Below are 23,528 nucleotides of genomic sequence, written 5' to 3'. Positions count from 1 at the left end.
ACACACACACACACACACACACACACACACACACACGTAAAATTTTCTGTCTTTCCACAGTTTCCTTGAGGATGACAATCATAGTTATATTAAAATCTCTATCTGATCGAACCATGAGAGACGACGGACTCTGAAAAACAAACTGAGGGTTCTAGAGGGGAAGGGGTGGGGGGATGGGTTAGCCTGGTGATGGGTATTAAAGAGGGCACGTACTGCGTGGAGCACTGGGTGTTATGCACAAACAATGAATCATGGAACAATACATCAGAAACTGATGATGTAATGTATGGTGATTAACGTAACAATAAAAAATTTAAAAAAATCTCTGTCTGATAACTTAATATCTAAGTAACTCGTGAGACTTTTTATTTTGATACTTTTTTCTTAGTTTTCAGTCATTTGATCCTAATTTTAGTATGGCTTGTGGTTTATTTCAAGTTCTGGACATGGCCTATGAAAGACTCTGGAAGATGTTGTTTTCCTGCAAGTTGTATTGATGTTCCATCTGGCAGACAGAGAGCATGCGCACTGATCACCATGATCCTGTCATGGGCTGATTTTATGCTGTCAGGCTTGGTCTGTTTAAGCTTTGCCCTTTCTTCTGTGACATAGCCTTTATTCCTAAGACTAGGCTTTTCTAGGAGCTCAATCAATATTCTGTATTATTGACCAATGCCTCTCTTCTTTCATGGGTCTTAAACTCCAGTCTCTCTCTCCCCGGCGCCGTGGGGCTGCTGAAATCCCTAGTCATCTCTCTACATTCCAAGCTGCAACTTTCGGTTGGTTTCAGGTTTGCCTGGTGCATGCTCGCCTTAAGAGAGGGCAAATGTTTCCAGGGAAAAACGTGTGTAGAATTTTCGGTTCCTTTCTCTACAGGTCCTTTCTTTATGCAATCTTGCCTCTTAAGCATCCACTTTTGTAGCCCTGAACTCCAGCCTCTGTCTCCTCAACCCAGTGGGACACTCACTGAATGCTGTGACCCTGTCCACCCATGCAGAGAGCTAGCAGCTGCTATCAGGAAGGAGCAGGACAACTGTGGAACTCACCCTGATGTGCTCCCTTCTCTCAGGGACTGCCGCACATCTAGTCCTGCCTGCACTGATTGCATTCCAATGCCTTCAAACAGTTTATATATTTTTTCCAGCTTTTATTTTTTCAACAAGAGGGTTAGTCCATACTAGCCACTCTATTTATGGCTAGAAGTGGTGATATGCCTTCCCCCACCCCAAACCTCCCTAACACTTCAATTTAAATAGATATTTGTCATCGGTAATATTGTTTGTCTCCTTCTGAGACACTTCAGCTGCATATTCACAAAGAGAGGAAAGATGGGATCTTTCCTTCCTGATGTTTTTAAATTGACAATTATTTAATTTAAGGAAATCCTTAAAAATTGCATAGCCACAGTTTGCATCCCAAGAATTACTAATATCTGTACCTTTAGTGGGTAACAGTACATTCTCCCGCAATGGCGAACCAGGATGGTCCAGGCCCACACTACTTCTGATAAAAAAAAAGGCTGGAAAAAATATAGGAAAATGTATCTGGTGTCATTAGAGAACTGCTGAGAGTGAGGACTTGAAACAGCAAAATTCAGGGGCTGCGGGTGAAGGGGAGGGAAGCCAGATGGTGAGCCTGATGCTCTGTGCCACTTTGCCCTTGAAGCACATGCTGATTCCAAAGCGAACGGGCAGGACTCAGTAGCTGGTCCTTGTCAATCTTCACTGGAAAAAATTAACAAAACTTTAAGTACCAGCCTCTGGGACCCAAACTCCTGCCTCATGACTCACGTCATCAGATATCCAGAGCCCAAAGGATTTATTCTCTAATTCACTAAGAAAATATCTGGGGCTAGAAGATGGGACTTGCCTGGGCCTTGCCCAGCAATCCACAGTAAGGAGCAGCCCAATCAGAGACAAATGAGCTGTCGATACCGCCAAGGGAATCTGAGGGTGAGCTTTTACAGGGACTAAGCACAGACATCACAGCAGTAAATATAGTAGCTGTCATTGATCGTGTGCCCACTACCAACCCGGTGCTGGGGGAAGGGTCTTAGACCCACACTTCTCCAAGGGAAGGCCCCAGGTCAGCTTCACCAGCGTCACCAGGAAGCTGGCCAGACAAGGACAATCTCAGGTTTCACCTAGTGAGTCAGAACCTGCTTTCGCACAAGATCCCCAGGTGATTCATATACAAGTTAAAGTTGGAGAAATGGTGACCGAGACTCATTGTTTCTTTTTTTTTTTTTTATGTTATGTTAGTCACCATACAGTACATCATTCGTTTTTGATGTAGTGTTCCATGATTCATTGTTCGCGTATAACATCCAGTGCTCATTGCAGTACGTGCCCTCCTTAATACCCATCACCGGGCTAACCCATCCCCCCTCCCCTCTAGAACCTTCAGTTAGTTTTTTGGAGTCCATAGTCTCTCATGGTTCGTCTCCCCCTCCGATTTCTCTCCCCTTAATTTTTCCTTTCCTTCTTCTAATGTCCTCCATGATATTCCTTATGTTCCACAAATAAGTGAAACCATATGACAATTGACTTTTTCTGCTTGACTTATTTCACTTAGCATAATCTCCTCCAGTCCCATCTATGTTGATGCAAAAGTTGGGTATTCACCCTTTCTGATGGCTGAGTAATATTCCATTGTATATATGGACCGCATCTTCTTTATCCATTCGTCTGTTGAAGGGCATCTTGGCTCTACTGAGACTCACTGTTTCAACCCTCATAATGACTCTGTGAGGGAAATACTATTCTTGTCTCCATTTAATAGATGTGAAAACAGCTTCTCATGTGTTTCTCTTTGGCAGGCTATCCATCTGCCTGTGGCTAGCAAGAGTGGAGCCGGACCTTGCACCCAGGTCTGTCTGACACCTAAGTGACACACGTCACCATGACACACTTCCCACTGGCTCCTTCTACTCTTGGTGTCTGCTGGAGTCGGACATCATGGAGGTCCAGCATCCTTTGATTGTTAACATTGTTGTTAAAGTTTCCTTGCATCTAATTTTTTTTTCAAATTTTCATTTAAGTTCTAGTTAGTTCACATACAGTGTAGTATTGGTTTCTGGAGTGGAATTCAGTGATTCATCACTTACATACAACACCCAGTGCTCAACACAACAAGTGTCCTCCTTAATGCCCATCACCCATCTAGCCCATCCTGCGCCTACCTCCCTCCGGCAACCCTCAGTTTGTTCTCTATCATTAAGAGTCTCTTATGGTTTGTTTCCCTCTCTTTTTTTTTTCCTTCCCATATGTTCGTTTGTTTTGTTTCTTAAATTCCACATATGAGTGAAATCATACGGTATTTGTCTCTCTCTGGCTGACTTATTTCGCTTACCCTAAGACTCCCTAGCTCCATGGGCGCCTGGGTGGCTCAGTTGGTTAGGCGACTGCCTTCGGCTCAGGTCATGATCCTGGAGTCCCAGGATCGAGTCCCACAGTGGGCTCCCTGCTCAGCAGGGAGTCTGCTTCTCCCTCTGACCCTCTTCCCTCTCGTGCTATCTCTCATTCTCTCTCTCTCAAATAAATAAATAAAATCTTTAAAAAAAAAAAAGACTCCCTAGCTCCAACCACATCCTTGTATTTATATTTGAATTGTGTTATGGTCTGAATTGTCCGCCCCCCCACTCCAGATTCATATGTTGAACTCCTGACTTCAGTCCCAGTACCCCAGAATATGATTGTATTTGTGGATCGGGTCTTTAAAGAGGTCATGAAGGTTAAATGAGGTCTATTAGGTGGGTCCATAATCCAATATGACTAGAATCTGTGTAAAAAGAAAATAGGTGTTATGGACTGAATGTGTCTCCCCAGAATTCATATGTTGAAACCCACCCTCCAATGAAATGGTGTTAGGGGATGGGCCCTTTGGGAAGTAAGTAGGAATAGATGGGGTCATCAGGGTGAAGCCATCATGAATGGGATTAGTGTCCTTATAAGAGTCCCAAGAGATCAGGCTTCTGCTCTCGGCTCTTTCTGCCATGTGAAGACACAAGGGGAAGTTAGCTCTCTTCACCTGAAAGATGGCTCTCACCAGTGCATAACCACGCCAGCACCCTGACCTCAGACTTCCAGCCTCCACAACTGGGAGAAATAAGTTTCTGTTGTTAACAAGCCACCCAGTCTGTGCTACCTTGCTATGGCCGCCCTAGCAAACGAAATACAAATCAATGGATCTATTTCATGGCCCAAGCCTACTGATCTATTCTAATTCGCACAACCGATTTAGATCTAGTGATCCATTAGAGACAAACTTCAGGGTAAGTTTTGCTATGTCATGGTTACTGTAATTCTATATCCATATATAGACTCACAGGTTGATGAAAAATTCATTCATTCAAATCTCAGTATCTGGAGATCAAAAGATAGCTGTATGATTATATTACATACCAAATATGACGCATTTTTGCCTGATCGAGTTTCTGGGCTTTGCTGATCTAGACTTAAGAGGAAATGACAGACCTGCACCCATAAAGTATAGGCAGGAAGAAAATGTGGCTTTGGGGAGTGGGGCCCCAGAGACTACTCAGGACTTAAAACTAGCCTTTCCATAATAAATCACCTCTTCTAAGCATGGTGTGTGTGTGTTAAAAAGAAAGCATGTTCCATTATCTCAGGAAGCTAAAAGTTAAAAGGCTTAATTTAAACATTTTAAACATTTTAAACAATTTAAAAATTTTAAAACCTAATTAATGGCAACAAGACAAGTGTGGATTTGATGCAGAAAGAGCCGGCTCTGTAGACCAATTTGACATAAACGAACAGTGCAGATTCTTTAAACCCCAGTGTCATCATATGCAGTGTTCCAGATACAGTCACGTGAGTTTAGTGGGACAAATGCAGAAGTTCAGAGGCAAACTGGAGCATGAACCTTCCAGGTCTCAGGTAGTGCAGGAGGTGGCTTGGTTCCCATGATGGGCATGGGACCCCTCCAACTTCATCATCACTCAAGGCCAAGCCAGCAGAACAAAACTCAGCTCCATTGTGTTGTCTGGGTCACCTCCTGGGCTACGTTACCTCTCAGAGCCTCACCTCCCACAGTGACAGTGCCGGGGATATGACAGAGAGCTCTCACCAGGGGTTAACGCCCTTTGTTCTTAGGACGTTGGGAGGAACAAGAGGTAGACAGAGTACAAGTATGCACAGTCCTATAAATGCCCTGCCCTTTCGTGTGTGTGTCCTGCAATTCCTCACAGTATAGCAAAGGACTAGTTTCCCCTTGATCTGGCATTCTGGGTGCAGTGTTATTAATGATCCTCTCTGGAGGTGTGCCCTGAACAGGAAAGGGAGAGGGTTTTATCTCCAAAGCCACTCCTGAGGGAGGGCACCCACTCGATCTTGGGCAGTGAAAACTGATAATCCAGAGTCCACCAAAATGTGCTTGGTGTTGGGGTTACTGTGAAGTTTCTCCAGGCATGTAAATCACTAGCTAAGCTACCACTGTGTCCATTTTATTTTTAATTTTCTTTTCCTAGTTGTTTTTATCTCTTCATTCTATTTTCATCTATCATGTAAGTTTTGTTTCCATTTTTCTTGTTTATAAAACATGTTCCTAAGGTTCAAGTCACTGAACCTCAAAACCCAAGTAAAATGGCCGCCTCATTTAAAGCACATCCTGAGTTGTGCTTCTTTTAAAAGACAAAAGTGGGGAGTAACTGGAACCCTTGTGTATTGCTGCTGTGAGTGTAAAATGGCACAGCCTCCATGGAAAACAATATGGTGCGTCCTCAAAAAGTTAAACATAGAATTACCATATAAGCCAGTAATGCTGCTTTAGATATATGCTTCAAAGAATCAAAAGCAGGAATTCAAACAGATATGTGTATACCCATGTTCATAGCAGCATTATTCACGATAGCCAAAGATGGAAGCAACACAAATCTCCATCTGCAGATGAATGGACCAACAAAATGGTCTATCCTTTCAATGGAAAATTATTCAGTCTTAAAAAGCATGTTTTTATGCAAGCTGCAGCATGTATGAACTTTGAAGACGTTATGCTTGGCGACTAAGCCTGTCAGAAAAGGACAAACATTTGATATGATTCCTCTTGTATGAGGTACCTAAAGTTGTCAAGTTCATAATGACAGAAGGTAGAATGGGGGATGCCGGGGTTGAGGGGAGAGAAGTGGGGAGTTGTTGTTTAAAGGGTACAGACTTCCAGTTTTGTAAGATGAACAAGTTCTGGAGAAGGTTGCATGATACTTAATGCCACTAACTGTACACTTGGAGAGGTAAGTTTCATGTTATGTATATTTTACCATAATTTGGAAAAGGCACAAGTTGGAAGCCAACTGAGGCGGTTGTTTGATGAATGACACTCTCAGTTCAGATGGGACACAGATGTTTCTGTGGCTGTCATGGACGAGAGCTAGTACCACAGATGGATCTGGTGGGAAGTGTGTGTTCCTCTGAGCGCTCTTCACATCAAGCAAGCAAAGTAAAAAGGGCAATATATATTTTTCTTTCAGTTACTTAAAAATAGAGAAGTGAATCTAGGTCAATGTTCTTGATAGCTCTGTTTACTTTCCATCTCAAAGAATTCCTTCCTGTTCTGGGAGAAACTAATGAACGTTTTGCACGCATTTCCATGTTTTCGGAGCATGAAGAATGTGATTGATGAAGGCGAGGATGGAAACTGCCAAGTCCTTAGGAAAGGTATGTTTTGAAACTAAACCCCATCACTTAAAGTCCTTTTCCTCTGTCTGATACTCAGACATAACTTATTTTATTTTAAAGATCTTATTTATTTATGACAGAGAGAGAGCCCAAGAAGGGGGATGGGCAGAGGGAGAGGGAGAAGCAGGCTCCCCACTGAGCAAGAAGCCCAACGTGGGACTCAATCCCAGGACCCTGGGATCATGACCTGAGCCGAAGGCAGACACTTAACCAACTGAGCCACCCAGTTGCCCGGACATAACTAATTTTAACCAGCCAGAAATCGTCAAGGGCATTGTATGTATGTGTAGCTTGGTGGTTCTTTCACACCCCGCCCCATGTCAGGATTTCTATGTTCACACCCTGCAGTGACAGAGAACATTGACCATGATTCAATTTCAGCATGCTCTTTTCATGAAAGTTAAAATCTTGGACCACTTCAATGAACTTGAAGTCAGAGTTTCCATGCTAGGGCTTCAGAAAAAAAGTGTTTGGTGACCAAATATTATATGTGATTTTGTGCTCCAAATTTTACTCACAAGCCCTAAGAGCTATTTTCATCTCATTTTATTGATCCAAATGTGAATACTGGATGATAGAAAGGCACAGAGTATGGGTTGCTTCTGAACAACGGAAATGTCCTCGGGCTGCTTGGCCAAAATGCACAGTGAACAGAATTTTAGAATCATCTCCTTTTTGCTAGGTTCTAAAACTGGGAGTTCAAAGGCGCTTCTAATGGGAAGTAAAGCAGAGGGCCGGTTGCAGTCTGGGACGAGTTCAGGCAGGGCCCCTTGAGAAGAGTTAATGGGCCATCTGGTTTCACACAGGCTGCACTGAGTGTGGAACAGGGCAAGGTCATTGGGGGCAAGGAAGGCGGCCTACATGGACAAGAATGTTGAACAAGAGCTGTTATTCCCCTCGCCAGTGTAGACATTTGTGAACTCAGATTCTCTTGATTGCACTAAAGTGGCCTGTTAAAGCACCCCAGGGAATGGAACGGTTCACTGAAATGGCCACCCTTCATACTGGGGCCTGGGGACAGGCACCCAAGAGAAAGGGCAGATGGCAGAAACATTAAGAAACTGGGTTTCAGTCTCTGCCATGTATGATTGTGGGACTATTAACAAGTTCCTGGACTTCTCCAAGGCCAAGTTTCTTGATCTATAAAACAGGGACTGCCTACCTCATGAGCTCTTGGTCGGGATGGAATGAGATAAGGCAGGTAACACACAGTACACAGCAACTGGTGTGCAGTAAGGTGCGTGCTGGTTATTAGGTCCAGGTGTTCTTTCGGCTGCCATGGGCCACGGGCGAACCCCCTGTCAGCCAGGCAGCTGGCATTTACGGGGTACCTGTTGGTCACCCAGCACCCTGGGAGGTGCTGAGAGGTACATGCCTGGGAGACAGGTGACCCTGGACTCTACAGACCAAAGAAAGAAAGAAGACATCTATTTAAATGTGTGTTGTGATGAATTACATCAGCATTCAGAGAGGACTTGGAGCTGCACCTTTTTGGGGGGAGCCTCTGAGAGGGCGGGTAAGTCCCACTGGTCTGCCAAGCCTGTTCTTTCCTGGCCTCGTGCCTACAGGCCTCATCCAGACATGGCAGAGCAACTTTGACATCAGGACAAGTAGGGTCCACTTTAGGGTGAAGATCCCCGATCAGGAGGTGAGGACAGGGGCGCCTGAGAACAATTATTTCTTGGCTTGACATTGGGCCACTCTTGGGGCATAACCATGGAAGGGAACCTAGTCCAGTGGTTACTTTGTTGCCAAAGAAATGATGCTCAAGAACTGTGATCTTGTTCCTTCTGTTCCTTGTGGTTCGCTTGCTCTATATGTCCACGAATTCAGGTTGAATAAAAATTTGTACCCAAAAAGGTGACTTACTTTCTTCTTATGCCCAGCCTCCTATGAGGTATGTGTCCTTGTGTAGCATTGAGTTTTACATTCGGTGGGGTTGCCTTCCCCCTGTGCAGAGCATGTACACTGATGGGCCTGATCCAGACTCCAGAGAAGACGGGGGACTGGGCACACGAGGAACTGAGCCAGGCAGGGGGCAGGCAGGAAGAAGACAGCACTCTGAAGGAGGGTAATTTGCAGTGAGTTTAACAAAGGGACTCTTTTTAGAAGGATGTCCCGAAGGGACAGTGAAGTTCCTCAGGGCCAGCAACAAGGGAAAGCGCTCATCCCCCCAGGATTTGGCCGGGGGGGGGAGGGAAGAAATGGCCGCCAGCACCCAGAGAGAGAGCTGCTAGTGGCAAAGAAAGCCACCTGGCAGGAGCTGGGGTTTTCCATAAAGAAATACAGAATGAACAACAGCAACCTGGCAGGGAGAGGGAAATAAACACCACAATTTCACTCTCTCTGTTGTCCTGCCAGGGTTTCCCATTGGCCAAACCCAACTGGCAGCCAGGTTTATGGAGCCCATTGAGTCAGTCCACAAAGGCTGGCCTCCTGGATAAAGAACCGGCCGGGGACCAGGGGAGGCGGGGATCTGGAGGGAGAAAGGGAAAAGATTCAGCACAGGAAGCTTCTACACATTCTTCATTGCATGAACATGGTGCATGTATTCAGATTAAGAACTTGCCTCAAGTAGTATTTATTATGGAATAGAATTCCATATATAAATGGGCCCATCTTCACATCCAGTAAAGAATAAATGATGAGATATTCCTGAAATCCTTTAATTGTTCCCATTGGCTTCCATGAAAATGTATACAATGATTATGCATACGCAGTCTCTAAAATAAGTTTTTATTATATAAATAAGAAATACTCATTGTTAAAGAAAGGAAACCAGAAAAAATATTAAGATACAAATTAAATTACCTGCAACCTTATCATCCAAGGATGACATTTTTAAGAGCTTCCTGCAAATCTTTTCAGTCGCTTTTCTGCACACATGTGCAAGTGTTTTTATACAACAACCATGGGATTGTGCTCTGTGTCCATTTTCATCTCCAGCTTTTTCCACTTAATGTAACTGGCAAGCATATTCTTGTGTTCCTGGCCACATGGCTCCTATCTTAAGCGTGTATCGTAATTTACTTAGACATTTCCTATTATTGGATATCACTAAATGTCCAATTTAAGCTCTCTCCCATTTTTTGCTGTTGTAGTTAACCACCACGAGACTACGCGCAATTTTGAAAAACGTGAATCTGGCTTCTTAAGCTTGCTGCCCACACCCTCCGAAGTAGAGAAAGACACGGGTTTTAAATACATCTTAAAAGTACACAAAGCAAACAAGCATTTGCCGCTCGTTCATGGATTGTGGCCACATTATTCTCGCACGCGGATTAAAATGGGTGTCCTATCAAGAATCCTAGAATCTCTGTCTTCAGGGGTTCTCTGACACACAGCAGGGGAGGTGACCCTGGAAGGCCCGCGTCCCCACTGCCCCACAGGACAAATAAGCAGATGTGGACCCACCACAGAGCAACGGGTGAGTGGGTCACTGACCTGGGAGACCAAGCACTACCTTTCTAGTCACCACTGTGCTTGACCTTCACTGTCACTCTTAAAGCCAGGCTGCTGGGACAGGACCAACTTCTGCACACGATTACCAGCGACTGTGGGCACCCCCAAAACCCAAGGTGTAGGGCATCTTTGGGATGATCCCACAGACTCCCCCTCCAGCCACAGCTCATCAGTCTCCCTGCTTCTGTTTAAGCAGGTTGTCCTCTTGGCAAAGATTTAGAAACAATTTATGTTTGCTGGGGGGAGAGAGGAAAAGAACCAGAATCAAAATAGAACAGTTAGCACAAAAATTTTTTCCTACCGAGTGTTGTCTGACATTGGGTTATCTGGAATCCATCTACTCCCAAAAGAATTGTAAAAATGTCAGGGGGTCAGGAGGTGGGAGTTCAATTGGGGAAGTTTTCAAGTTTGATCCGAGGCAAGAGAACTTGCCTGCCATATGACAGAGGGCCAGCAAGGGGACACTTAATACTAGGTCCTGTGTGGAGTTCAGAAAGCACATCATAGACATGCTCCGGGGGTCACATGAAATCCTTCAGCCAACGCCATATGGCCACTTGGGCGAGTCTTAGTGATTCACCATCAAATAAGCCTCGGGCCCAGCATTCCGGTGCTTGGGGTCTGGTTGGCCTAGAGTCTTCACCACTATATAAACGAAGACATGCTACACCACATCAGAAAGGCCACGGAAAGTTATGTCCGGTGTTCAGAATGGGTCCAAAGGAGGGAGCAAGGGGTCATGTCTACCAACAGATGGGCCAGCCCTCCCGCCCCCCGCAGATGATCTGCCATCCCAGTCCTGGAAGGCAAGTGACAATGGTGTTGAGTATAAAGACTGTTAGCTGAGCACTTGCAGGTGCCATCACTGTGCTCACCCCAGCCAGGGTCCTGGGAAGCCAGCTAGGAGCTCAGGGCACGGGCTGAAGGAGGTGCTCCCCCACAGCTCACTCAAGGGCAAGGTTGGCACCTGAGGGGGGTGCCAATCCCCCTCACTGCTGCCCAGCATGCCCCCCGCCAGTCCTGCTAACACTGCATTCAGATGAGCACCTCTCAGCTGGTTATAAAGTGGCTGCTCGGGGCTCCTAGGTGGCTCAGTAGGTTGGACGGCTGCCTTCCGCCCAGGTCATGGTCCCAGGGTCCCGGGATCAAGTCCCGCATCAGGCATTCCACTCAGCGGGGAGTCTGCTTCTCCCTCTGCCCCTCCCCCTGCTTGTGTGCTCTCTCTCTCTCTGTCAAATAAATAAATAAAATCTTAAAACAAAACAAAACAAAAAAACTGGCTGCTCTGTTCACCCCCGTCTACGTGAGGAATCTGTAAGGATGGGTTAGTTGCTCATAACAAGCCCAGCTGGTATTGGCACCCAGGTCCTCTTCCTGCAGAGCTGGGCCACTGACCCGGCCTTCCCCCGCCCCCAGTCATGGGGTATTAGAGTGTCTTCCAGGCATGAAGAGGAGAACATTCCAGGCCTAAAGGGGGGACAGCAGCAGCTCCTATCCAGAGGCAGTAAACCTGTGGCTCGCAGCCCAAACCCAGCCTGCGGATGGCTTTGCTTCTGCTGGCAGAACATTTTTGAAAAATGTAGGCCTCTATTTAGAAATGAGTTTTCACATAACGCCCTAGATGTCCGGATTCTCTCGACACCTGAGAAGAGCTGGCAACATGGGGCCCGTGTGTCCACAAGGAAGAATCGGAAGGGAGGAGAGGATGCCTGCCCTGCTGCCCTCCGCCCCACCCCCCCACCCCGAGCGAGGTCTTGGCAGAGTCGTCCTACGTACTGCACCTAGATAGTGTGGGCGCACTTCTGACCAGGGAGGGGGGTGCAGGCCTGAGGTCGATGGCCAGAGGTTTCTGAAAGCCTCTTCCTTCTGCTACAGTCGCCTGCTTGGCAACATGAGCAGTGGTGGGACAGTCCGCTCGCCAGGAGCGCTGGTCACTCACACAAAAATTTGTGCTAACTGTTCTATTTTGATTCTGGTTCTTTTCCTCTCTCCCCCCAGCAAACATAAATTGCTTCTAAGTCTTTGCCAAGAGGACAATCTGCTTAAACAGAGGCAGGGAAACTGATGAACCATGGCTGGAGGGCATCTAGCCCAAACCAAGGAACCCAGACCCGTCTGTGGAGGCAACCAAGAGCCATTTGAGGATTTTTTAAAAGATTTTATTTATTTTTATTTATTTAAGAGAGAGAGAACATGAATGGCAGGGACAGAGGCAGAGGGAGACTGAGAATCTCAAGCAGACTCCCCTTTGAGCACAGAGCCTGATGCGGGAAATCAGTCTCAGGACCCTGAGATCATGACCTAAGCCGAAACCAAGAGTCAGGAGCCCAACCAACTGAGCCGCCCAGGCACCCTTTTCTGAGGGTTTTAAACAGAAGAATGACAGACTCTGATGGAAGTTCTATGGAATGGATGGGGTAACTGGCCCACTTTTCTATCATCTGGCATTTCTCTGTCTTCCTGCGGTGTTCCACATTGCACCTCGGGGGTCTGACAGAGCTCACCAGCTCGGTGGGGCAGGAGTGAGATGCCTCCTCTCTTTGTTCTCCAGCTCCCTTTCTCCTCCGTGTCCTCAGCTGATTGCCCTGGTTCTTATTTCAATGAGAAAACAGAAGCCATTGAGAAGGGAGATACCACATCTTCCCATCACCTGCCTCTTGACCCTGGTTGCTAGAGAGACACCCTGCTCTATTCCTAGCCAGCCCCTCATGTGGTGTGCCAAGCCCCAGCCCCTCTGTCCTACCCCAGGACTTCACCTTGCATTCTCCGCATCTCTGGAATCATCCTGTCTTTCCTTTCTACTGGTTCTTCCCAACAGCATGCTCACTCTATTGTGGGTTTAAATATAAAAATAAATAAACTCATCAAAAAAGTCCCCCTTCTCTATTTTTCTACTCCCCTTAATAGTAGAACTCCTTGAGAGGGTTGACTCTGCCCATTTCTTCACTTCCTCACTTGCGAGTTTGACTAGACTGTCATCAACACATTTCTGCCGGGACCCCTTCGTCAAGGTCACGATGCCCTCCACTTTGCTATATTCCATGCCTTGCCTTTTGTCTTCATCTCTGTAGCACTACACACCCCGATCCATCCCTCCACTGGAAATGCCTCTTTTGCTTGGCTTTATGGGTACCATGCTTTCTTGCTTTCCCTCTTCACTCCATCACTCCATCAACATACACACCACTCTTTCAGTTCTATGATTTGTTTTCTTGGGGTTTGGTCTCTCAACTAAGCTTCGAAGTCCTGGAGACGGGGACTGATCTGGGCCATTTTTTTCTCTCTCCTGAGCATTCAGACGAGTGCCTGGCACTCAAGAAAGTTTCACTGAAAAAAGAATGAGTAAATGGGTCATCAGTCCTATAGTGCCCCCACAGAGCACAGGTGTACATACGAGTGAGCACCTAATGAGTTCATTCATTTCCCAAGGCTGCTGTAGCAAATAACAATAAACTTGCTTAAAAGGACAGAAGAATATTCTCACAGATTTTTGAAATCTGTCCAACATCAAGATGCCATCAACTTCCTTCCAAGGCTCTAGGGAAGAATCTTACCTTGGCTCTTCCAGCGTCTGCTGGCTCCTGGCCATCCTTGGCTTAGGAAAGCACAAGTCCAATCTTTGTCTCCACTGTCTTCTCCTATGGGTCCTTCTGTGTCTCTCCTTCCTCTTATAAAAATACCAGTCATTGGATTTGGAGCTGACCCTAAATCCAGGATCTCAGAATCCTTAACTAATTACATGTTTCCAAACAAGGTTATATTCTGCTAGACATGAATTTGGGGGTGGGGGGAGACACTATTGAATAAGTTTACATCTCCCTTGAAATTTAGATTGTCTGAGTACCCAAAACAGCTACTAGAGATTCAGCTGTTGGAGCCCAGAGAGTTTTAGTCCAAGTCTTTCTTAGAAAAACAATGTTCCTAAATTGGTGGAACCGACAGTGGAATGACATTTTCAATCTGTAAACACAAACATGTAAATATGTATCTTCCTTTATTTTCTTAGATATGATTTTAAATTTTGACCTTGAGCTCCCCTTCCACCTAACGGAGAAGATGTAGGGGGTCATGTCCAGGTAAGTTCAGGTCTCTTCTTCAGTCATTTTAGCTTGAAATACTCTGAGTTAGAACTCCCATGCCCAGCCTGATCCCTCTCACATCTGCTCTCATCCAGTCCTAATGGGCTCTACACAAAGGGTCTCTGGGGTCTTGTCTGAACTCCTGGGATATCTCTCAGGACTGAGTGCAAGGGCCCCCTGACCACAGACCCACAGACCTACTGGCAGGCTGTCCCTTGCGGGTGCTTAGCAAGGACTCCGCACCAGCGTCTAACTTCCTTGTCCCTCTCCTCTCTGGTCCTTCCTTCACTTCTTCTAGACCCGGGGAATAGAGGGGGCTGTGTGGATAGGGGACAGCCTAGTTCTGCCTGATTGCACTGGGCACAGATTTTCCTTTCTCAAACCTGGATGGAGAGCATTTTGGTTTGGTTTGGTTTGGTTTGGTTTTCATTTTTTAACTGAAAATTAAGAACTGTCTTTCTTTGACCTAGGCTTCCATCAGGACTGCTCTTCTGAGATGGTGACTCATGTTTGGGAGTCTGTCTGTGTGAAGTGAAGGCCCTAGGGCACGAATGAGGAAGTTCACTAAAGCAAAGGTGGGGACCCGAGTCTTGGTGCCAGGACAACCCTTACATTATACCATCCACACAAGCAAGAAGAGATCGCCTGTGAGACTGCACCCAAATATTTCCATTCACAGCACCTTCAGAGTCCCGGAAACCACTTCATGGTGGCTCAGGCCAAAGAAATACCCAACAGTCTGTTTCTTAAGTAGTTTGGTTAAAAAACTTCATAAGTGTTCATGCCCTAACAACACAGCAGCCATTTGAACAAAATAATACCTATATATTGAAAGAAAAAGTAATTTTTTATTTCATTCTTTAATAAACACAATTTCTTATTATTTAGATGTATGTCTGTCGGGCACTGAGCAACTTTTCAATCAGAATCAAATTGGACACCATCTGTTATGCACCATGTCCCCAAAATTCATACGTTAAAACCCTACCCCCCACTATATCTATATTTGGAGGCAGGACCTTTAAAGAGGTAAAACTAAATGAGGTCATATGAGTAAGGTCCCAATTCACTAGGACTGGTGTCCTTATGATAACAAGAAAACACACCAGGGATGTGCGTACACAGAGAAAAGGTCATGGAAGGACAGAAAGAATATAGTGTCAGAGAAGAAAAACCTTTCCTCTACTCTTTTTGGTTGAGTGACTAGGACCTGCAAATTAAATGAGCAAAGGACAGATATTAACAAGAAAAAAGCTACACAATTTTTATTAATATTTACATTCAGAGAAAAGTTTGTAGAAAAGAAATAAAACTCAAAAAAGTCATTAGACTTGGAGGTTATATACCATCTTAGCAAAGGAAGGGGTATTTTAGCTTCAAGGAGTGATAAATAGCAGGGAAGTGACTAAGAAATATATAGGAGAGCTAATGGAAGATAGGGGTTATGTTAACAAGATCTGTTTATGAAAACTCATGTTGGTGTGACTCCCCATCTCTGGCGTTAAGAGTGCCCTTCCCTCCTAGTGGGCACTGTGGGGGATACTTTCACAAAGGGAAATGCATGCCCTGCTTTTGGGGAATAAAGGAGGGCAGACAACTCTTCCTGCATCTGCTCACTTTCAAGGGCCTTCAGCTTAAAATAGTCCATGTCCAAAGTGGCATATCTGGGGGTGACATATCCTGATCCCCTTCGACAGTCATCTGCAAGTCAAAGAGAGAGGCTTTGGGAGAAGTCAATCTTGCTGACCTCTGGATCTCAGACTTTCAGCTTCCAGAAAAGTGAGAAGATAGATTTCTGCTGGTTAAGCCACCCAGACTCTGGTATTGTATTACAGTAGCTTTTGCAAACTAATACACCATCATTCGCTTCCTTTCTTTTAATTTTATTTTATTACAGTAACTTTCACTAAGAACAGAATTCCATCTGGCACTAAAACTACCAATGTCCTTGAGCTAGCTGTCTGCATGGCTTGGGCCAGATGTGAAGCCTACAGTCTTCCCCAGGAGAAACCGGAAGAGCCCACGGACCCTGTGAGGCTGCTTCACCACACCTGGGCATGTCATCCAGAGTTTGGGAACCAGGCCTTCAGACCAGAAATCTTCAATCTTTCTCCTTCAAGAGGCACAGCTGTAGCCAGATAGGTTGACCATTTTCTTCTCACACGTGTTAAACCTTCCTACTCTATTCTTTTGACAAATAATTTTTCATCTACAGAGTACTATAAAACTGCGGGGTGTTCAGTATTTTCTCTCAACCTACAGGCCTAACCCAAGTGTACCAATTCAATAGCGTTGAAAAAGAGAATGTCAATGTTATGAACCCCCAAAATGGAGTAATGGAATCACTGAAATTCGAGCAGTGAAGGGCAGGCAGAGGTGGAAGGTGGCGTGTGGTTTTTATTTTCTTCCACTTACCTCATGGAAACCAGGAGGAAATGAGGAAATGCAATGGAATAAAAACTTGAAGTTTAGGTACATTGCTGAAATTATAAAAGTAGAATGGATACTTACTTAAAAATAAGTATTTTGGGGGGCGCCTGTGTGGCTCAGTCGGTTAAGTGGCTGCCTTCGGCTCAGGTCACGATCCCAGGGTCCTGGGATCGAGCCCCGCATCGGGAGCCTGCTTCTCCCTCTCCCTCTTCCTTCTGCTCTGCCTGCTTGTGCTCGCTCTCTCTCTCTGTCAAATAAATAAATAAAATCTTTAAAAAAATAATAAAATAAAAATAAAATTAAGTCTTTTTTAAATGGAGAAGGGCGGGAAAGATGGGGGAAACAGAGAGCCACATTCCTCACCCACACTATGGAGAGTGAACAGATACAGGCTAAATCTGATAAATCACCAAACAGAAGAATAAACATGTGTTTTCTCATTGTTTCAGAAGAGCAACAAACAGGTAAACAAACACGTCTCTCCCTGGGGCGGGCTACTGTGTGTATAGTGGGGATTCAAGCCAAAGCAAGATACCTTGACTTTTTCTTTACTAGCGTTCTATTTTATGGGATTTTTTAAATGATTTGCCCTTATTGCTTTTATAACTAAAGTCTTGTTTTCTAAGAAGAAAGTGTTCACCAAATGTTAAGTGGAAAGGACAGTATCTAAAACAGAACACAGTTGCCTTTGAACAATACTGCACAAGTGTTGATTTGAACTGTGAAAGCTCCAGGTATACACAGATTTTTTTCCGATAAATACAGTACAGTACTGTAAATGTATTTTCTCTTCCTTATGATTTTCTTTAAAATTTTTCTTTTCTCTAGCCTACTTTACTGTAAGAATACAATGTACAATACATATACAAAATATGTGTAAATTGACTGTGTTATCAGTAAGGCCTCTGGTCAGCAGTAGGCTGTTAGTAGGTAAGTTTTAGGAGTCAAAAGTTATTTTTTTAAAAGATTTTATTTATTTATTTGTTTGACAGAGAGAGAAAGAGAGAGCATATGCAGGGGGAGCAGCAGAGGGAGAAGCTGACTCCCCCTGAGCAGGGAGCGCAACGGAGCTTGATCCCAGGACCCCGGGATCATGACCTGAGTGCAAGGCAGATGCTCAACCGACTGAGCCACCCAGGTGCCCCTAGGAGTCAAAATTTATATGTGGATTTTTTACTGCATGGGGGTGTCAGCACCCCTAAAGTCCTGTGTCGCTCAGCAATCAACTGTACTATATAGTATGGTGCCAGTATACTTCATATATCCAATTATAACATGTTACAAAAAATATTTGAAAGCTATAAAACACACTGCTAATAATGGCTAATTGTGGACGGGAAGAACATTGGCATTTTTAAGTTCTGAAAGTAAAATCAGAAAATTATCATTTTCAGAAGCAGAAAGAGATTTTTATCTTAAGAGCTGGTGCCAGAATTTTTCTCAGGGAGACAAATTTTCAGTATATGAGTGTTTTAAATTAGATTTTTTATTTTATTTCCAATATAGTTCACATACAGTGTCATATTAGTTTCAGGTGTACAAAATAGTGATTCAACAATTCTATGTATGACTCAGTGCTCATTATGACAAGTGCCTTCTTAATCCCCAGCCCCTCTTACACCCCCCCCCACCTCCTCTCTGGTGACCATCAGTTTGTTCTCTATAGTTCTTGGATGGGAGTAACAGAGCCAAGGCAGGGATACCCGCCAATACCCAGGCAGTGGTGGGAAATCGCTCTATACCCCCTCTCAATCTGCAGAGCCAGCTCATGCTTGAAGGCCATGCCCTGGTGACAGAGACAAGTCAAACCTCTGAATGACTACTTTCCCATAAACTCCTTTTCTACCAAATTCCTAGACGATACGGTCCCCACGGTGGCCTTTGTATCTCCGTAAGAGTCTGAAACCACCCCTGACTAGAAGGATGGGTGTCATGGAAGGTCTCCATGACTGCTAGGAGGGAAATCAATGTGTGTAGATTGATATTCAGAGTGTATGTGTTGCTGTGACAGGTGGGACAGGAGGTGTTGGTTCTAGTTGACAAGAAAAGCTCTAGTTCAAGACTCTTTTGACCAAAGAGTCTCCAGAGGACCCTATAAGTTCTCGTGCTGTGAGGGTGGAGTAGGCTAGGAGTCACTGGTGCGTGGACATGCATGGTTTGACCACCTGGACAAAATGAAAACTGTTTGTGCAAGGAAGCCTGCCAGCTAGAAACCCTGACTGCCAAGGTCGCTCTGGGATGTACTGGAGGCAGCTAACTTTCTGTCCCTGTTCTTTTGTGTCCCTTTGGAAGCTTCGCAGACCGAACTCATTACTGAGTTTACAGTCTTTAAGAGAGCATCCAGGGATTGCAAACTCATATGCCTCAAGCAGCCAGGCAGATGCATGAAAATGCAAAGTAGACTGCTTGAGGCCCTCCGTGACAGCGGCAAGTCCCTGAGCTGGACCGATAGAACCATAGAAACCATGGGCAGCAGGACTCAGCTCTCTAGCTGGAGGAGAATCCAAGGCCCGTCTGATCAATTCAGATCATGAAGTCACTGGAGAATCATGCCAGGACAGGAAGCATCGGCTCCAGCAGTGCTAGTCAAGGTTTCCAGACAAAACCTTGGGCAGAATACTAGCTCCACCAAATCAGGTTATATCCATCAACATTTTGCTCAATTGTTTGCTCTACTTTTTCTCCTTCTCCCCTCCCTCCTACATTTTTCTTTTCAGTTTGAGCAAAACAGACCTTGAGTTTCTTGTGTCTGGAATGTTACAGAAAACAGCTTACTCAGAAAAGCTTACTTTCCATAAATACACTGCTTTCCAAACGAGCGAAGATGATAACCGGAAAGCTGCAGACATTCCTAATTTGTTTTTCTCTGTTTGCTTGACTTTCTCAGGGACATGATCATCCAATGCACACATTCTTTTCTGATCTGCACATTAGTTATAGAGAGTTGAGCACAATTCCTTAGGCCAAAGGAGTTTGCAATCCACAATCCTTCCAGAGCCCACTGACAAAGAAAAGAGGAAAAATTATTATTCACATAAAGAACATGGAGTTGATGACACTCAAGATTAAAATTCCTCTTTTTGTTTATGCCTAGATATGACAAAACAAAAGATTAAAGCAGGAAAAATGACCTATCTTGAAACCTCACCTACTTATCTACAATGTGCTACCACAGCTGGAGGATTGAAAGTTCCAGAATAAAGAACTAATTGATAGAATTCACCAGTGAAGGCATCTGGTCCTGGGCTTTTCTCGGTTGAGAAGCTTTTGACTATTGATCCAACCAATAACTGATTTAATTCAGCCATCGACCCCCACACTAGTTACAGGTCTGCTCTGATTCTGTACTTCTTTATGATTCAGTCTTGTTAGGTTGTGTGTTTCTAGGAATTTATCCATTTCTTCTAGCTTTGCAATTTGTTGGCATATAATTGTTCATAGTGTTCTTTTATGATCCTCTTTATCACCAATCCTTCACAAACTCTTCCAAAAAATTGAAGAGAAGGAAACATTTCCAAACTCATTTTATGAGGCCAGCATTACCCAGATAGCAAAGCGAGAGACAAAGATGCCACAAGAAAACTACAGGCCAGTATCTCTGATGAATACAGATGCAAAAACCCTCAACAAAATACTAGCAAATCTAATTCAAGAACACATTAAAAGGATCATACACCACAACAAAGTAGGATTTATCCCTGGCATGTAAGAATGGTTCACTATATGAAAATCAATTAATGTGATACACCACATTAAGAGAAAAAGGATAAAAAACACATGATTATTTTAATACATGCAAAAAAGCCACTTGATAAAATTCAGTACATTTTTATGATAAAACTCTCAACAAACTAGAAATAGAAGGGAATTATCTCAACAAAATGAACATATAGAAAAAGTTTACTAACATCACTTATATTAGTGAAAAACTGAAAGCTTGTCCTCTAAAATCAGGAATAAGGCAAGGATACCCACTCTCACCACGTCTATTTGACACAGTACTGGAAGTCCCAGCCAGAGCAACTAGACAAGAAAAAGAATCAAAAGGCATTCAAATCAGAAAAAAAGAATTAAAAGTGTCCCTGTTTGCAGACAACATGATTTTATGTATAGAAAACCCTAAAAACTCCATTCTAAAAAAACTGTTAGAAGTAATAAAAAAGAATTCAGTAAAGTTGCAGGGTACAAAATAAACATATAAAAATCAGTTGTTTTGCTATACAGATGGTCCCCAACTTACAGTGCTTCAATTTATGAAATTCAACTTTATGATGATGTGAAAGTGATACGCATTCAGTAAAACTGTACTTTGAATTTTGAATTTTGATCTTTTGCCGAGTGACTCATATATGGTATGATCCTCTCTCATGATGCTGGGGGGCAGCAGCCGGCCGCAGCTCCCAGTTGGCCACACCACCACAAGGGTAAATGATCAATACACTTACAACCATTCCATATCCAGGCAACCATTCTCTTTTTCACTTCCAGTACAGTATTAAATAAATTACATGAGATATTCAACACTTTATTATAAAATAGACTTTGTATGATATGATTTTGCCCAATGGAGGCTAATGGAAGTGTTCTGAGCATGTTTAAGGTAGACTAGGTTAAGCTATGATGTTCAATAGTGTAGGTGTATGAAATGCATTTTGACTTATGACTTGACTACATTTTGGCTTATTGGGACATAACTGTAAGTCAAGAAAGATCTGCATACTAACAATGAACTATCTGAAAAGGAAATTAGGAAAACAATTCCATTTTAAATAGCACAAAAAAAGAATAAAATACCTAGGAATAAACTTAACTGAGAAAATAAAAGACTTGTATATCAAAACCTACAAAACACTGATGAAAGAAATTAAGCAAGACACAAATAAATGGAAAGACATCACATTTTCAAGGATTGGAAGACTGAATATTATTAAAATGTCCGCACAATTCAAAGCAATCTACAGATTTAATGCAACCCCTATTGAAATCACAACAGCATTTTTTAAATAGAAAAAAAAATTCAAAAATTTGTATGGAACTACAAAAGATGATGAATGGCCAAATCAACCTGGGGAAAGAAAACAAAGCCAGCGGTATCACAATTCCTGATTTCAAACTATATTACACAGCTAAAGTAATCAAAACAGTGTGGCACTGACATAAAAACAGACACATAGATCAGTGGAGCATAACTTGGAGCCCAGAAATAAACCCATGCATATATGGTCAACTAATACTTGACAAGGGAGCCAAGAGCACTCAATGGGGAAAGGTTGTTTCCTCAATGAATGATGTTGTGAAAACTGGATCTTCACATGCAGAAGGAAATTGGACCCCTGTCTTAAACCATTCACAAAAAATGAACTCATGATGGCTGAAGACTTAAAAGCAAGATTTTAAATTGTGAAACTCTTAGAAGAAAACATAAAGAAAAAGCTCCTTGGGGCTATATCAAACTAAAAGTCTTCAGCACAGGGAAGGAAACCATCAACAAAATGAAAAGGCAACCTATGGAATGGGAGGAAATATTTACAAATCATTGATTAGAAAGACAAAATTTGACCAAGTAAATTTGAAGATCTTACCAGTTTTATTAAGATTCATGAATCAGGCAGCATCCCATCTAGAAAGTAGAGAGGAGCTCCAGGAGCTGTACACAATGGAAGGTTTTTAAAGGAAAAGAGAAGTCAGAGAAAAGGAATTTATTAGCAAGGAATGCATTGTTTCAGACAAGGTTGCCTTCCTAAGGAGAATGGAAGGGGTCTCTTGGGGAATTGTCTTCTAGTGTTGACCAGGAAATTCCAGTTTGGCTGGTTAGAGATTATGATGTTCCTGGCTGGGGGTGGGGGAGTGGGGGTGGGTAGGAGAGGAGGTTGAAACTGTGGTTTTGTTAGGTAGTAAGTCTTGGTTTACTGTAACGGAACCTTAACTAAGTGACACCATTTGGGGCCTGTGGTTTTCTTTTTAACACCATATACCTGATAAGGGATAAATTTCCAAAATATAAAAGAACTCCTGCAATTCGATAGTAAACAAACAGAATAACCCAATTTTAAAAAATAGGCTACAGAGGGGGCCCCGGGTGGCTCAGTCTGTTAGGCATCCAACTCTTGGTTTTGCTGCATGTCATGATCTCAGGGTCGTGAGATCGAGCTCTGTGTCAGGCTTTGTGCTGAGTGCACAGCCTGCTTAAGATTCTCTCTCTCCCTTTCTCTCTCTGCCCTTCCTCCCCACTCTCACACACTCTCTGTCTCTCTAAAAAAAAAAAAAAAAAAGGCCACAGACTTGAATAGATATATTTTCCAAGAAGTATACAAATAGCCAATATGTATATGAAAAAACAATATCAGTAATCATGAAGGAAACACAAATCAAAACCACAGTGAGATATCACCCCACATCTGTCAGGATGGCTATCATTTTAAAAAGAGAGACGAAGAGAGAGAGAAGTGTTGGCAAGAAACGTGAAGAAATTGGAATCCTTGTACATTGTTGGTAGATACAGCTACCAAGGAAAACAACATGGAGGATCCTCAAACAAAAATAGAACTACCAGGGGCACCTGGGTGGCTCAGTCATTAAGCACCTGCCTTCGGCTCAGGTCATGATCCCAGGGTCCTGGGATCGAGCCCCACATTGAGCTCCCTGCTCTGCAGGAAGCCTGCTTCTCCCTCTCCCATTCCCCCTGCTTGTGTTCCCTCTCTCGCTGTGTCTCTCTGTCAAATAAATAGATAAAATCTTTTAAAAAAGAAAATAAAACTACTATATGATTCAGCATTCCACTTCTCAGTATTTATTCAAAAGAATTGAAATCAGGATCTTGAAGAAATATCAGCACTCCTCTATCCACTGCAATACTATTTACAAT

The sequence above is a fragment of the Zalophus californianus genome, chromosome 8 (assembly GCF_009762305.2).
Source record: "Zalophus californianus isolate mZalCal1 chromosome 8, mZalCal1.pri.v2, whole genome shotgun sequence".
Taxonomy (NCBI): Eukaryota; Metazoa; Chordata; class Mammalia; order Carnivora; family Otariidae; genus Zalophus; species Zalophus californianus.
Note: the sequence above shows the minus strand (reverse complement) of the source record.